Source organism: Vombatus ursinus, unplaced genomic scaffold, assembly GCF_900497805.2.
Source record: "Vombatus ursinus unplaced genomic scaffold, bare-nosed wombat genome assembly UNPS02011767.1, whole genome shotgun sequence".
Classification (NCBI taxonomy): Eukaryota; Metazoa; Chordata; class Mammalia; order Diprotodontia; family Vombatidae; genus Vombatus; species Vombatus ursinus.
In genome coordinates, this window is record NW_020951545.1 from 2,065,648 (window position 1) to 2,081,296 (window position 15,649).

Here is a 15,649-nt window from a genome sequence, read left to right on the forward strand (position 1 = left end):
TCTATCTATCTATCTATCTATCTATCTATCTATCTATCTATCTATCTACCTACCTATCTGTCTATCTATCTATCTGTCGATCTCCCCTTCCTCATCACCAATAGCAATAACTACTGACTAACTGCCACCAGTAGACAGATAAGTGTCGGAATTCTGGGAGTTGAGGCATCTCTTAGACCACTGTTCTTGCTTTTAGCCTAGCTGTCATAGTCATCATTTGGGGAAGAAACTCCTGTAAAAAGGGGGCCAAGCATTCTCACCCGCCATCACACAGGGCAGGCAAGCCAGCCTAGTGGAACCAACGGGGCACCTTGAGGGAGAGACAGGAGGCAGCATGTAAAAGGCAAGTTGAACCATCATCTCCTTTTTGACCATCATCTCTCCTTAGACTTTGATTGCAGCAGCCCAGAACTCTGAACCCAAGACCTTGGCATTGTCAAGTGGGTCAATATCAGAAAATAATATAATTTAATCAGTGGAAATGTCATTAAAGAAGAGATATTACCATCTGCTGCTGCTTCTAAGGACCAAAGGACCTTTCTATCTGACTTACAGCCGAAAACTTCCAGACATAATATTTCTCTCTTTGGAAGATGAGCTCCTTAAAAACAGAGGCTGCTTTACTCTTTGTAATCTATTTGTATTCCCAGAGCTTTGCACAGAGTAAGTGCTTAATAAATGCTTCATTTATTCACATATACACACATAAAACACACATATGTATAAATATGTATATTTATATATATACATACTATATATATGCTATACACACACATACATACTATAGATAGATAGATAGATAGATAGATAGATAGATAGATAGATAGATAGATATAACACATATTGCTGTCAAGTCAAGTCAACAAGTAAGGAAGTATTAATTATATGCATGGCACCATGCAAAGTGCTTGGAATACAAAGGTAAGAAATAGGCTTCAAGGAGCCTTCACATTCTAATGAAGGAGACAACATGAAAACAACTATGTACATAAAAGAGTTATACAAAGTAAATTGGAAGTAATCTCTGAGGAGAGGCACTAGCATTGAGGGAGGAGCATAAAAGGACTCTTGCAAAATGTAGGATTTGAGCTGAGACTTTAAAGAAACCAGGGAAGCCAGGAAACTAAAATGAAAAGGAAGATATCTTGTGTATTTTGTGCTTATTTTGAATAGATCTTTCCTTTTTTATTGCCTCTTGGATTTATTATTATTAAACAGAAATACTAGTGATTTTGGTAGATGCTTTAAACATTTTTTTTAACCTACATTTTTACTGAAGCTATTTTCTCAACAAGCATATTTGTCCATTTCCTAGGATTTTTTTTCAAAAAAGTAAGCCTTTTTTATTAGCAAATGAGGATAGTTTTATTCCCTCTTTACATATCTTTGTGCTTTTAATTTTTCTTATGTCCTGTGTCTATCACTAGCATTTCTAGCACCATGACAAATAAGAAGGGGAGAGATGGTATTTTTGCTTTACTCCTATAATTTACTTCTAGTCTTTCTGCATTGCAAATAATGCTAGATTTCGGTTTTAGGTACTTTTATGTCATTTAAAAACAAAATATTCTTCTATGCTTATGCTTTCTTGGTAGGATTTTTAGCATAAATGAATGCATTACTTTGTCAAACTCTTTCTAGAGCTTTTTGTTTTTAATAATATTGTAGTTGATTTCCTAATTTTGAACCAACTTTCATCCCCAGTATAAATCTAACTTCATCAAATTGAGTGGTTTTTAGAAAAAATAAATTGGTATAGTTTTTGTACTAAGGTTTTATCTAAAATATTTGAATTAATATTCTTTATGCTGGTCAATAATTATTTTTTGCTTTATTTTTCCCTGGTTTCAATATTAGGGCCATATTTGTCTCATATAATAAGTTTGGTAAAAAAAGTTTTCTCTCTTAATTTTTGTAAATAGTTTGTGGAATATAAGTATTGTTCCTTAAAAGTTGAATAGTACTTTCCTGTAAATCTATGAGAATGAGATTCCTTCCTACCCTTTGGCAGTTTCTTTATAGCTACTTCAATTTTATTTTCTGAGTTTGAACTATTAAGATTTTTAACTGGTGTCCTCTCAATTTGGCATTTACATATTTTAGATATTTCTCTGTTTTGATTAAAGTGTGATTATTTTCTTTGGCATATAACAATGTAAAATATGTTCTGATAATGCTTTTTTGTTGTTTATAGTAACTTCTTATTTATTTTTGTTGGTTAATTGTCTTTGTTTTTTATATTTTAAAAACCAGATTGGCTTACCATATATGAGTTTTATTAGTATTTTTTTTTTTACAGAACTATCATTTAGTTTTGTTTACCAGTCAATAATTATTTTGGTTTCTAATTTATGTATTTCTGCCACGATTTTCAAGATTTTCTCTTTTGCACTTATTTGTTGGTGATTTGATTTTCTAAATTGCATATTCATTTCATACATTTTCTCTTTTATTAATTCATAACTTTAGGGATACAAATTTTCCACTGAGGACTGTTTATGCTGAGTCTTAGAAATTTTGGTATACTATCTCACTGTTATGACCATCTTTCATGTAGATAGTTTTTATTTCTACAATTAATTTTTTGACCTAATCATGGCTTAAAATTTCATTGTTTTCATTTTAGCTTACTGATTTTGCTTCTGTAGTTATTGATTGCTATTTTACTGTAGCATGGTCAATAGTAGATACATGTAATAGTTCTCATTTTATTTTGCTTGTAATTTCTCTGTGATATAATACATGGACTGTTCTTTCAAAGGTGACATGAAGTGCTGAAAATTATGTATACTCTTTAGTTGGACCATTCAGAAAATACTGTAACTATTTTATCTACATATTCTCCAAAGGTTTCTTCATTTCTACAATTTCTCTTTTGTTTATTGTTCTATTTGATTTTCCCCCTACCCCCAGCTCTGACAGAGGCATATTAAAATTGTCAATTACTAATATGCCAGTGTCTTTTTGCAATTTGTTTGATTTTTTCCTTTATGACTTAAGATACTTTACCATTTGGCACATATGTTTAATATTGATGTTTGTTCATTGTGTTTCCTTTAAGCATTTTCATTAAATTTAAAATTAAATTTAAAAGTAAAATTTTCATATTTCTTTTATTTTTTATTGATATTGTAAATTTTATTTTTAATTTTTTGATAGCACAGTTACAACTACTAGTTTTTTATTCACCAGATCTATAGTAAACTTTATTCCATTCTCACATTCTATGTTTTTCTTTGCTTTTTAGATTTGTTTCTCCTAAACAACAGATTGTAAAGTTTTGTTTTCTTATCCATTCTGAAGCTCCTTTTATTGAACTCTTTAGTCCATTGATATTTATGAGAGTCAGGACTATATTTTCCTGTTTGTATCATAATTTTTTTTTAGATAAAAAATCACCTTCCTCTTTAAATCAATACTTTGTCTCTATGATTAGTGTTATTTTAACTATTAACTCTGTTTCATCACTTCCCATTCCCATTTGTTAACACTTTCCCTTATTGGGACATTTTACTTTAATTATTGATTTCTTTTTCTTTTTTTTTGTTTCTTTAATTATGTAATTCTTCCCTTCTTTTTTTCTTTCCTTTTCCCCCATCTCAGGTAACTGATTGATTCAAAACCCCTCCTTTTTTCCTCATGCTTAATACACGCACTAACTGTATATTTCTTAGTTTTCATTTATTTTTAACTTTTTTTCTTACAAAATTTCCTTTAGCTGGTTCTGTTTATTAATTTCCTTCTCTTCCTCTCTATCCTGATATTTCATTCTCTGATATGTGGTCTATAGCCTTGTCATTGCTGTTGTTATTGTTGTTGTTGTTCATCCTTCATTTTTGAAGAAGACCAGTGATGTCAGCAGAGTGATGTCTTGACTTGCAAGTGAATTGGATTTAGGTGAGGCAGAGTTGTGCAGTCATCAGCCTCACTCTGTCCTCCAGAGCCTTTGGAGTCCAGCCACAAGACATAGGTCAAGACAATTGGAGATAGTCCTGAATGCAGTGGGAGACCTTGGCCTTTTCAAGTTAAGTTCTTTCCCAGGTTTCAGTTTGTTTGTGACAATGCCCATTCAGTACTTAAAGGCTAGATAAGAATTGAGGCAGAAGATGACCTAGTTTGCCTTCACAAAAGAATCAATCTGGGAGAAGACCCTCTTTATCCTTAATTACTTCTTCGACATCTTTATGTCCCTCTTGGAGGTAAAGCTTCTGAAGTACCAAGCTAGAGCTCCCTCTTTAAGCCAATTTCATTCTATTGTCTTTAGAGATCTTTCCCCAGCATTTTTTTTTTCTGTCTTTACCTCACTTTTAGAAGTATCAAATCATGGTGAAAGTAATGTGACTGAAGTAGTGCACCATGGTAGCAATTACTATGTCCCAAATTACATAGTCTAATTCTACCCACTTCAATCCAAATTATTCTTCTATTTTATATTGGCATGCCATCTCATAACTGGGTCCATTCTCCCTTCCACCCTTTGCTTCTTGAGTTCCAGATGCTTTTAGCAGTTCACATATGCCTTCTACTGGTTTATAGTATTGTCCATTGTGCCCAACATTCTCAGAAAAGGTGATCTTCCAATGCACCAATTCTCCTCAGATGAAGCCAGTTATGAGGTCCCCATCTTCCATCACAGGCATGTACTTCTTCCCTGCTTGGAGTGCTCTTCAATGGACCCCTACCCATTAGGCTGAGATCTCTCTTTCTTTCCCTGCAGTTTTGATAATCCCCTTCTGCTTCTTTTCCCATTCTCCTGAAGTTTTAAATCTTGGATTATTCATCCATGGACCTGGTAAGGGAACATCACCTATTCTCCTATCCTCAACTTTACCTTTTCCCATTTATGTACTATCTCGCTCTGCAATGTTTTCCCAGAAAATACTTTGATTCATCTATTGAAGGAATGTGGAATTTAATTCATATTTCCATTCTGTTCTTCTATCTTTGATTCTATTTCTTTAAATTTTGCATACATTTCCCCCCTTTATATACTTGAAAATCTCTGTGATTTATCTTTGTTCTTTTTATCTTTCTTAAAAATAATAACTTCTAAGCATGTGATATTTGATTTCAATACTTAATCTTTTCTTAGTAATTTTATATCTTTATCCTGTGTTTCTATTATTTGAGGTGCTTGCAAGTCAAAGATTTTGTTTGTAACTTATTTTTTTAGGAGGTGATAAGGAAGATTGATGCAAATATACCTCAGATACCTCTCTTTTTTAACATCTATCTTTATTCATTAATGATAAGGCTCAAGATTTTTGGATGTCATTTGTATAGCATCTTGAGCTATTTTGTTCATCAGAATATACTATTCTATTCCTTTCTGTCATTTCTAGAGAGTGTGGAATAATCTTGTGTTATTTGAATTTCCTTTCTTTTATATTTAAAGGCATTTCTTCTGGTCACTTTCATATTCTGTTGTTCATTACTCTAATAGTTATATTAACCACTTTGCCTTGGAATTTGAAGTATACAATTTGTTTTTTGTTTTCTGGAGACAATCTTTAAGGTCTTTCAAATGGTGTTATTTCCTGTATTATGGTACTAAAATTTTTTTGTTTGTCATATTCTTCTGTAAGACCCATAATCTTTGTCTCTATATATTTAAGGTTAATGGCTTTGACTTACATAGAGAAAATCAGTTGTCTTTTGTTTCTTTTTTTGCCAGACTTTTCTTCTCTTTTGTATTTTTCTATTTTGAAGCTATTACTCTTATACTTGCTTGGAGAACTGTCTACCACAGATTAAATTTTTTGCTAATCTGTTAATTGAATTTTTAAAATGTGTCTGCATTGAATATTATAAATTCTGATGTATGATTATTGCTGATTTTTTCACATACAGATTTCATTTCTCTTTTGAACCATTCTGGAATGTCTCATTGTTCCAAGATCCCCGATATGCAACAGGATTCTGTGTTTGATCAAGCATTGCTACTTTCCTTTGCCTTGTAATATTCTTTAAGATAACTTAGTAAGGTCTTTGAGGATTTCTTGCTCATATTTCCTTCTTTTGGAATCTTCTCTGTTGATAAATCTTATTTGTACTCTGAGTTCTTGTTCTTTTTTAAAATTCTTCTTTAAATTGTTAGTTTTAGCCTTTTTTCCTTTAAATTTCATGAGCAGTCACTTTCTTAATCTGTCCTCTTTGCTGATAGGTATACCTCCCAGGGCTGGATTACAAAACTGCCTCAACCTCCTCTAATAATATGGAATTTAGTATTCATTGGCCTGTATCATTGTGTTTTATATGAGATGAGACTGGCCTGGATATATTAAAGTAGGTATTCTTTCAGTAAAGCCATGTACATTGGTTTTTATCCCACTTCTCTTTTTTTTTTAATAATTATTTTTTTCCTTTTTTTCTTTTCTTTTTTTTTCTTTTTAGCTTTCAACATTTACTTCCACAAAATTTTGAGTTCCAAATTTTCACCCCATCTCACCCCTCCTCCCACCCCAAGATGGCATGCATTCTGAAGACCCCTTCCCCTAGTCTGCTTTCCCTGCTATCTCTCCCCCCCTTCCCTTTCTATTTTCCCATAGGGCAGGATAGATTTCTGTACCCCATTTCCTGTATTTCTTATTTCCCAGTTGCATGTGAAAACACTTTTTTTAAACATGTGTTTTTTAAACTTTGGGTTCCAAATTTTCTCCCTTCCTCCCTCCCCACCCACCCTCATTGAAAAGGCAAGCAACTCAATATAGGCTATACATGTGCAGTTATGCAAAATGCTTCCATAGTAGATATGCTGTGAAAAACTAACTCTATTTCCCTTAATCCTATCCCACCCCCCCATTTATTCTATTCTTTCTTTTGATCCTCTCTCTCCTCAGAAGTACTTGCTTCTGATTGCCCCCTTTCCCAATCTGCCCTCCTCTCTATCATCCCCCTACTCTCTTGTCCCCTTTCTCTCCATTTTCCTGTAGGGTAAGACAGATTTTCACACCCAGTTGAGTGTGTATGTTATACCCTCCTTAAGTCAAATCCTATGAGACTTAAGATTCACTCATTTCCTCTCACTTTCCCCTGGGTACCCTCCACTGTAAGAGCCTTTTCTTTTCTGTTTTTTTTTTGTGAGATAATTTACCCCATTCTACCTTTCCCTTTCTCCTTCTCCTAGTATAATCCTCTCTCACACCTTAATTTTATTCTCCAGATATGACCCCTTCATCTTCAGCTCACCCTGTGCCCTCTATCTATCTGTCTGTCTATCTATCTATCTATCTATCTATCTATCTATCTATCTATCTATCTATCTATCTATACATACATACATATAAATTTTTCCCTTCAACTACCTTAATACTGACAAAGGTCTCATGAGTTACAAATATCATCTTTCCATGCAGGAATGTAAACAGTTCAACCTTAATAAGTCTCTTATGATTTCTCTTTCCTGTTTACCTCTTCATGTTCCACTTGAGTCTTGTATTGGAAAGTCAAATTTTCTATTGAGCTCTGGTCTTTTCATCAAGAATGCTTGAAAGTCCTCTATTTCACTGAATGACCATTTTTTCCCCTGAAGAATTATACTCAGTTTTGCTGGGTAGGTGATTCTTGGTTGCAATCCTATCTCCTTTGCCCTCCAGAATATTATATTCCATGCCCTGTGGTCCCTTAATGTAGAAGCAGCTAAATCTTGTGTTATCCTGATTGTGTTTCCACAATAGTTGAATTGTTTCTTTCTGGTTCTTGTAATATTTTCTCCTTGACCTGGGAACTTGGGAATTTGGCTCCAATATTCCTAGGAGTTTTCCTTTGGGATCTCTTTCAGGAGGAGATCAGTGCAATCTTTCAATTTCTATTTTGCCCTCTGGTTCTAAAATATCAGGGCAGTTTTCCCTGATAATTTCTTGAAAGATGATGTCTAGGCTCTTTTTTTGATCATGGCTTTCAGATAGTCCAATAATTTTTAAATTCTCTCTCCTGGATCTATTTTCCAGGTCAGTTGTTTTTCCAATGAGATATTTCACATTATTTTCTAATTTTTAATTCTTTTGGATTTGTTTTACAGTGTCTTGATTTCTCATAAAGTCACTAGCTTCCAACTGCTCTATTCTAATTTTTAAGGAAGTATTTTCTTCAGTAAGCTTTTGGACTTCCTTTTCCATTTGTTCAATTTTGCTCTTTAGGGCATTCTTTTCTTCGTTGGCTTTTTGGACCTCTTTTGTCATTTGGGTTAGGCTATTTTTTAAGGTGTTATTTTCTTCAGTATTTTTTTGGGGTCTCCTTTAGCAAGCTGTTAACTTGCTTTTCATGATTTTCTTGCATCACTCTAATTTCTCTTCCCAGTTTTTCCTCTACTTCTCTTACTTGCTTCTCAAAATCCCTTTTGAGCTCTTCCAAGGCCTGGGATTGATTCATATTTTTCTTGGAAGTTTTGGATGTAGGAGCTTTGACTTTATTTTCTTCTTCTGGTTGTATGTTTTGCTCTTTGTCACCAAAGTAAGATAATATAGTCTAACTCTTTTTGGGCTGCTTGCTCATGATGCCAACCGATTACTTGAGTTTTAAACTCTTTGTTAAGATAAGAGTCTGTTTCCAATGTGGAGAATGTACTGTCCCAAGCTTTGGTGGTTTGTACAGCTGTTTTCAGAGATACTTCTAGGGACGTGAAAGTGTCAGTTCTTCCAAGGTGCTATGATAAAGGGCGAGGTGTTTCCTCTCCACAGCCACAACAAGCTCCACTGCACCAGTGTTCCTCCTTGCTCCAGGACCGCCCCTCAGAACTGTGACCCAGATCCAAGCACAGGCAAAGCAAGAATTTCCTGCCTCAGCCCTGGCAAAGAGATCCTTGCAATCCCCCTCTGATCAGCCACTTGATTCCCCCTCAGTCTGTGGGCCTGAAGCTCAGAAGCCAGCCACTACCCTCAGGGTGGCTGAGATCTAGCTTCTTCTCTCACCGCAGTAACAGACTTTTCCCACTGACCTTCTAAGTTGTCTTTGGCGTTCGTGGGTTGAGAAGTCTGGAAACTGCCACAGCTGCCCACGATTCAGTCCTCTGAGGCCTGCTCCAGGGTAGCTGCATCCTGAGCGCCCACGCCGAACTGTGCTCCTCTCCCAGCCCAGCGCGATATTCCTTTCTGATCAGCCATCCAGGTTGTTTTGGGCTGGAAATTTATTTTACTCTGTTTTTTTGGTGGGTTCTGCTGCTTTAGAATTTATTTAGAGCCATTTTTTGTAGGTATTTGGAGGTGTTTGGGAGAGAGCTCTAGCAAGTCACTGCTTTCCCTCCGCCATCTTGGCTCTGCCCTCCACCCCACTTCTTATCTTAGTATTCCTTTTCTTCTTCTTCTTCTATAGCTGGGCAGGATCAACATCAGTTACTTTTTTCAGGGTGATGGGACTATGAGGGGAATCACTAACTTAAGGATCCCCCCAGGCTGGAAGTGGCTAGCTTTCTCCATCCTCCCAATTCTCCTTATGTGGCTGAGCAGACTCAATGTTTGCTTCTGCTTATGGTTGCTAGTGGGGTATAGGTAGAGTCTGAGGTGTGCCAGCAAAGTCTCTACAGTAAGGGGGCATAATAATATGGGCCCTAGGCTCAAGCTGGTGGGTCATTTTATTCATTCCTGCCAGAAGCAAGAAGGCTGATAGGGAAGGGATACTGAATGAGCCTTTTAAGAAGTATTCTCCAGTGCTAATCCATAATAATTTTATCTTTTCTGAGTTCTTTTTTGTTTTGTAGATTCAGTTATAATTGTTCTGCATTTAACACACAATTACTATTTGAAGTGGTTTTTATAGGATCTGGAGAATTTATCTAGTCTTCCATCTTGTTATGCCCATATCCTGGAAGTCAACACTTCTGAATTTTCTCTGAAACTGCCTAATACTTATCAATTCTGTTTCACTTTCCTATTGAATTCAGAATGCAGAAAATGCTGGTTTTTTTCTGATAACTTAGGTTTTTCCTAATAATACAATTATTCCTATCATCTCCATGTAGCATCACTTCAGAAAAGTTATGAACTGTAATTATACAATTCTTCCAAGAATATATCTCTAGATATCATAACATAACACAATCTACCACTCTTCCTTTCACTTATTTCCTCACCATACCATATTCTGACCACCAGTTTCTTGGATTCATAGCTTTCCCTTGTTTGGGAAAAGCCTGCTGACCGCGTTCCCTCCTGACTTTTTATTCATTTCTTACAAAGTTAATGTGCTTGATTACCATTCCTACATGAAAGCTGTATCCTCAAAGTTGACCACTCAAGGTTGAGTGGCTCCTGGCCTGACTATCCTCTAGCCTGAGAGTCAAGAAAGAAGTTACACACTTACAATAAATGACAGCAAATGCTCTCCCAGACATGGAGAAACATGATATGGAAAGGAGTTGGAGCAATGAAGCAACATGGCCAGTTCTCTTTATATGCCTAGTGTCTCCTAGAAGAGTGACAATGTCAATACTCAATTACTGTGAAAAACCACTTGACAACACCAGAGATCATTTTATCCATTTATCACTTGTCAACTGTCAAAAGCCCAGTGTTCACTGTAAGACTTATCCCTAAACCATTTCCTATACAGGTGTGGTACAATAAAAGATGATTGAGAACAAGAGATGTAGACACCGATTCCCAAGCTGGAGAGGAGCAATATTAGGGGAGCTTTTTCTTTTTTCCTGGATGATTCATCCTTATCTTTGCTTCTTTGAGGTAAGGGTTGATTCTCCTACAGATTGAGTAGCACTGTGGTTTGGCTTAGTCAACAGAGGACAGATCTTGGACAAAAAAATACATTATTATGGGAACACAAAATAGTTTTTGAGAGGGAAAAATAGTTTCTGGCTACTACTGGAAATTCCTTTTACCTGGGATCAAAGCATTTCATGCCACTACTAGAAATGAGATTTAAATGCTAATACTTATGGGAAAAGAAATGTATTCTAAGCAATAAATAAGAGGTATCAAATCACTTAACCTCTCTGTGGACCAGAGGACTCTAAGATCCTTTCCAAAAGGTTCCAAGTCTGAGCCTAGAATGTTTTCTTACAACTAGGTTTTTGTAGGAAAGTAGGGCAAGGGAGAACATATATGGTTTGAGGATGCTGAGGGGTAAGATAGGATACTGTAAAAGGGACAAAATTCTCTAACTTCAAGATTTTCTCCAGAACTCATTCATTCTACTCCATTCCACCTAAGTTTCCAGTGCTGATTTTTTCTGTGGTCTATCTTGATTTCTTTTTAGGCCTTTATGCACATGATTAGTCGTCTAGTAATGTTGTATTGAATATTTTTGGTAGGTTGGATCTATGATTTTATTAAAGGGCCCCTGAACTTGTCTGAGTTGCCATATTTTCCAGAAACACTGGGCCCAGAGTATGCAGAAGACCCTGAACGTGTCAAGGACGATGTCCTCCCTACCCCCCTACTTCTACCTCCAACCGAGCTGATGTGATTTGTTGTTTGCCTCCCAAGCTGGACTCCCTGTGTGTCCTTGATAGTCAGGACAGGTGCCAGTTAGTGTGGACCAGACTGAGAAGCTGTTTCTGCATCTGGGACCCTTGTAGATGAACATACCATCATATTTTCATAGTCTATAGATCTCAAGGGAAAAGAATGCTGCTTTGCCATTTTACTTACTCATGATTTCTCTTCCCCTTTGGAGGGGAATTGATCCTTTTCCCCTCATCTATGACTTCTCCCTTTTCCTGTAACTTAAATACAAGGCTTTTCCTTCATTGCTGGACTCCTTGGCATAGTGAGTTCCCTTCCGTATATGCCTTTCTCTTGTAATAAATCCAGTTGCAACACATGTCTCATGGACTTGTGATATTGTTTTTGGTTAACATTTTCAGTGTTATTGAGAACTCCCTATATGAGGAAATCCCCTCTATTAACATAGCTCAGCACCTAAGGATAAGTGACTTGCCCATGGCTCGCAGTCATGCCTCAGAAGTAGGTCTGGGACTGAGATCTCTTGGACTCTGAGGCAAGCTCTCCATCTGCTATACCATGCTAAATAGAGAGCACATATCTGTGAAGAAAAGTTCTAAATATTTTGTCTAAAGAACTCTATATGCTTAATATAATAGAAACTGAAAATGTTAGAGTTAGAAGTGACCCTTATAGTCATATTGTCTAGCTCATTCATTTTTTTTAACCTGAAGAAACTAAGTCCAAGGGAATATAAAGTAACTTGTCCCAGGTCCCATTGGTTGGGACCAGAATCTAGGTTTCCTGACTCAATTCACTATTTTTTTCATTATAACCCACTCTCACTAATAAACCTGTGGGATAGGTAAGACAAGGTTATTCCTACTAGTTGGTCCATAAATATTAATGATTTGTATTTGAAAAGACTAGTCTCATTTTAGGAAGGATACTGATAAGCCAGAGAACTTCCAAAGGATGACAGCTAGAATGGCAAAGGGACTAAAGATCATGTCATATGAAGATCCTAAGAAGGAACTAGGGGTTTTTATACTGGAAAGGAGTACACTTGGCAGGGTATTGAGGGTGGGGTGCAATAGAGCTGTCTTCAAGTATCTTAATATTAGTCAGGCATAAGAAATATTTGGCTTCTTCTGTTTGCTTCCATATGACAGAACAATGAGTAGAAAATAGAAAGAGATAGAGATGGGTTCAAAGTAAAGAGTAAAGAAAAAACCCACCTCTTCCTAATTATTAGAACCATCTCCAAATGGAATTGGCTGTCATGAGAGGTAGAGGCAATTAGAGAGCATACTGTTGTGCCTAGAATTAGGAAGACTGATTAAAATCCTGTCTCAGACACTTATTAGTTGTGTGACCCTGGGTAACTTTTGTATGCCTTTGTTTTCTTCACCTATAAAATAAGAATAATTATAGCACATACTTCCCAAGGGTTGTTGTGAGGATAAAATGATATCTATAGAGTACTTAGTCATTCTTAAAACTCTATATAAATGCTAGCTAGCTAGCTAGCTCATTGTAGTAGTAGTAGTAGTAGTAATAGTAGTAGTAGTAGAAATCTTCAAGCAAAAGCTAATGACTTCTTGTTAAGGATGTTTCAGAAGAGCTTCTTGCTCAACTATGGATTACACTAAGCAGTCTCTGAGACCTCTTCCAACTCTGAGGTACTGGAATTCTGAAGGCATGAGGAAATTTAAGTAAATATAGGTAACAAGCATAAATTGCACTCAAACTTTAGTTCAGTCTATGTAGAGGGTAGGAGGAGCAAAAGCATTCAGGTTTCACAGAATATTGTGAAGGAATCATTTATCTTCCTACCTCATAGCCAGCATCATCGATGTATTTCTCAGAACAAACCAGTGACAGAAACCACATGGCTCCTTGTCAGCACAAAGGTAGGAAATGGATCATGACAGAGGGTTTAAATCCTACTTTAGAATGAACCTTCTCCTGTTGTGGGGCACAGCTTCTATTGGCTAATTTAATATGGGGGTAGATTCGTAATTGAGAATGGAGCTGTCAAAGCAGAGAGATGAGTGATCTGGAAAACAACACGCTTAGAACTGGAAAATTTAATTAATTAATTAGTTAATTAATAAGGTATCCAGCAAAACACCTTCAGGCTGTACAATTGGTTTATGACATATAGTGCAAAGGAACAGTGAGTAATGTCTCAGCTGAACTGAAATAGTATGTTACCAGCCTAGTTTAGCTGTGCCTAGCGTTGACTTTGGAAGTTAGGAAGATGTGGATTCAAAATCTGCCCCGGAGTCTTACTAGCTGTATCACCTTCCTCCCACTGAATTTCAGTTTCCTCACATGAAAATTGAATGGGTGGGAGTAGATGGCCCCTAAAGTTCCTTCCAGTTCAAATTCTATCTCTGATTCTATAGCATAATCCCTCCCTTCAATCACTTTCTTGTGGCTAGGTTTCTTCTTGTCTTCTTCTCTTAAAGGAGAAAGAATTTCTTAGTTTGCCAAAGGAACCCAGGTGGCTGTTCCAAAGCCTGGAATACCACCTGTCCAGCCTACTCAGCAAGGAGCATCCAACTGGAAGCAAACGGTCCCATACAAGCACTTCCCTCTCACCCCATTCAGGAAACAGCTTTGGTTCACAAGACTCCTAAAGGATCATCTTTTACACTCCTTTCTTTTTTTTCATCTATCATTGGCCTTATTGTTGGTCATGTGAGTTCAGCTGTTAACTCCTCATTTAAAAAAATGATCTCCCTAATTTTCTCTGTAACAGTTTGACAAACAAATAGCACCTGGAGAGAGAGAGAGAGAGAGAGAGAGAGAGAGAGAGAGAGAGAGAGAGATCTAAAGGGGTTAGGCATGAGAATTCCACTAATGCTTAGTGACTGATCTTGTTAAAATGTGATGGGTATCATAATGTATTTCCAGAACTTTAGATCTCAGCACTGAGCAATCACCAGTGGGGAGAAAAAAGAGAAACCCACAAAAACCACTACAACCACCAACAAGCTATATAGTCTGCACATGCCTCCCCACACCCCTTCTCCTTTTTCTGAGATTGATTGTCAGCACTATGCACAAACCCAGACAATACTTTCAATAGGCGTCTTTGGGGAAGACAATTGGAGAAAGCATGATAACGGGATTTGTCACTCTGATGTGGCTGCTGTTTCAGTAAGCATTACAATAATGAAAGAAAGTTTTACTAATTGTAAATGTGAATGAAATTCAGCTGTCTCTCTCTTTAATTTTTTTTAAAGTTCTTTTGGATAGAAGCCAATTAAGATCATCTGTCTAATGCATCTATTCACCCCCACTGCAACAATATGTCAATTATAATGGATGTCTAATAAACTCAGACTTCTCAGGATGGGGGGAGGAAGGGTGGGCTAAACACATTTGAACAAGTAAGAAACAGGAGTCTCTACCTGGAGAATGTCCTGAAGCGGACAATAGAAACTTTCAAAGGGTGAGCTTTTTTTTTTCCTACACTATTTTTCTGTCAATGTCAATCTGGCAGTGGGAGAGCATTTACAGCTCAGCACTTAACTAAGATCTAGTGAATTTTAAAACAATGAATCTACACCATCCAGAGACAGTCTATTTCCTTCTGGCACCATCGTGTACTAATTGCCCTCTTCCCAGGGAGCTGTGAGATCTAATCAACAAAATACCCATGGCTTGGCTGTTGGATGCTTCTTGCCATACATTCAAATCAGAGATACTGAAATTAAGGGCAATGCTTCAAGAGCTAGAACAGAGGCTCCTACACTTGCTAATTCTTGTTCAGAGACAAATCTTCAAGTCTCTTTGGGTACTGATATGTTGAGGAAGTATTGGATTTTAAGTTTGCCAGAAGTCAATCAGATCCCACCATCTTTAGTTGGAAACTGGCTGGTTTATAAGGCCACTAAATTTCCTGAAGGTGAAGGGACTAATAATGACATAAGATGTACAAATAGCTTTGAGGCAAAGGTGTCCTCTCAAACAAATTTAAATGCCCATTAGGTATGACTTACCCCAGGTAGTGAAATTTTCCTTGAAAATAAAACTATGTCCCCATTGGCATTGATGCTGAATACTGGGGGAATTAATAGGATAATTCTGCTCCACCTTCTTAAAACAATGAAGCTATTGGGGAAAAATAATATGTATGGTGCTAAGAGATTCTGTCATGGGTGCCTATTAACATGTTACATTCTCCTAAGTGTTGTATGCAGTGAATTAAAGGACCCGATGTTTATAGGCTCAGAGCATGTAGT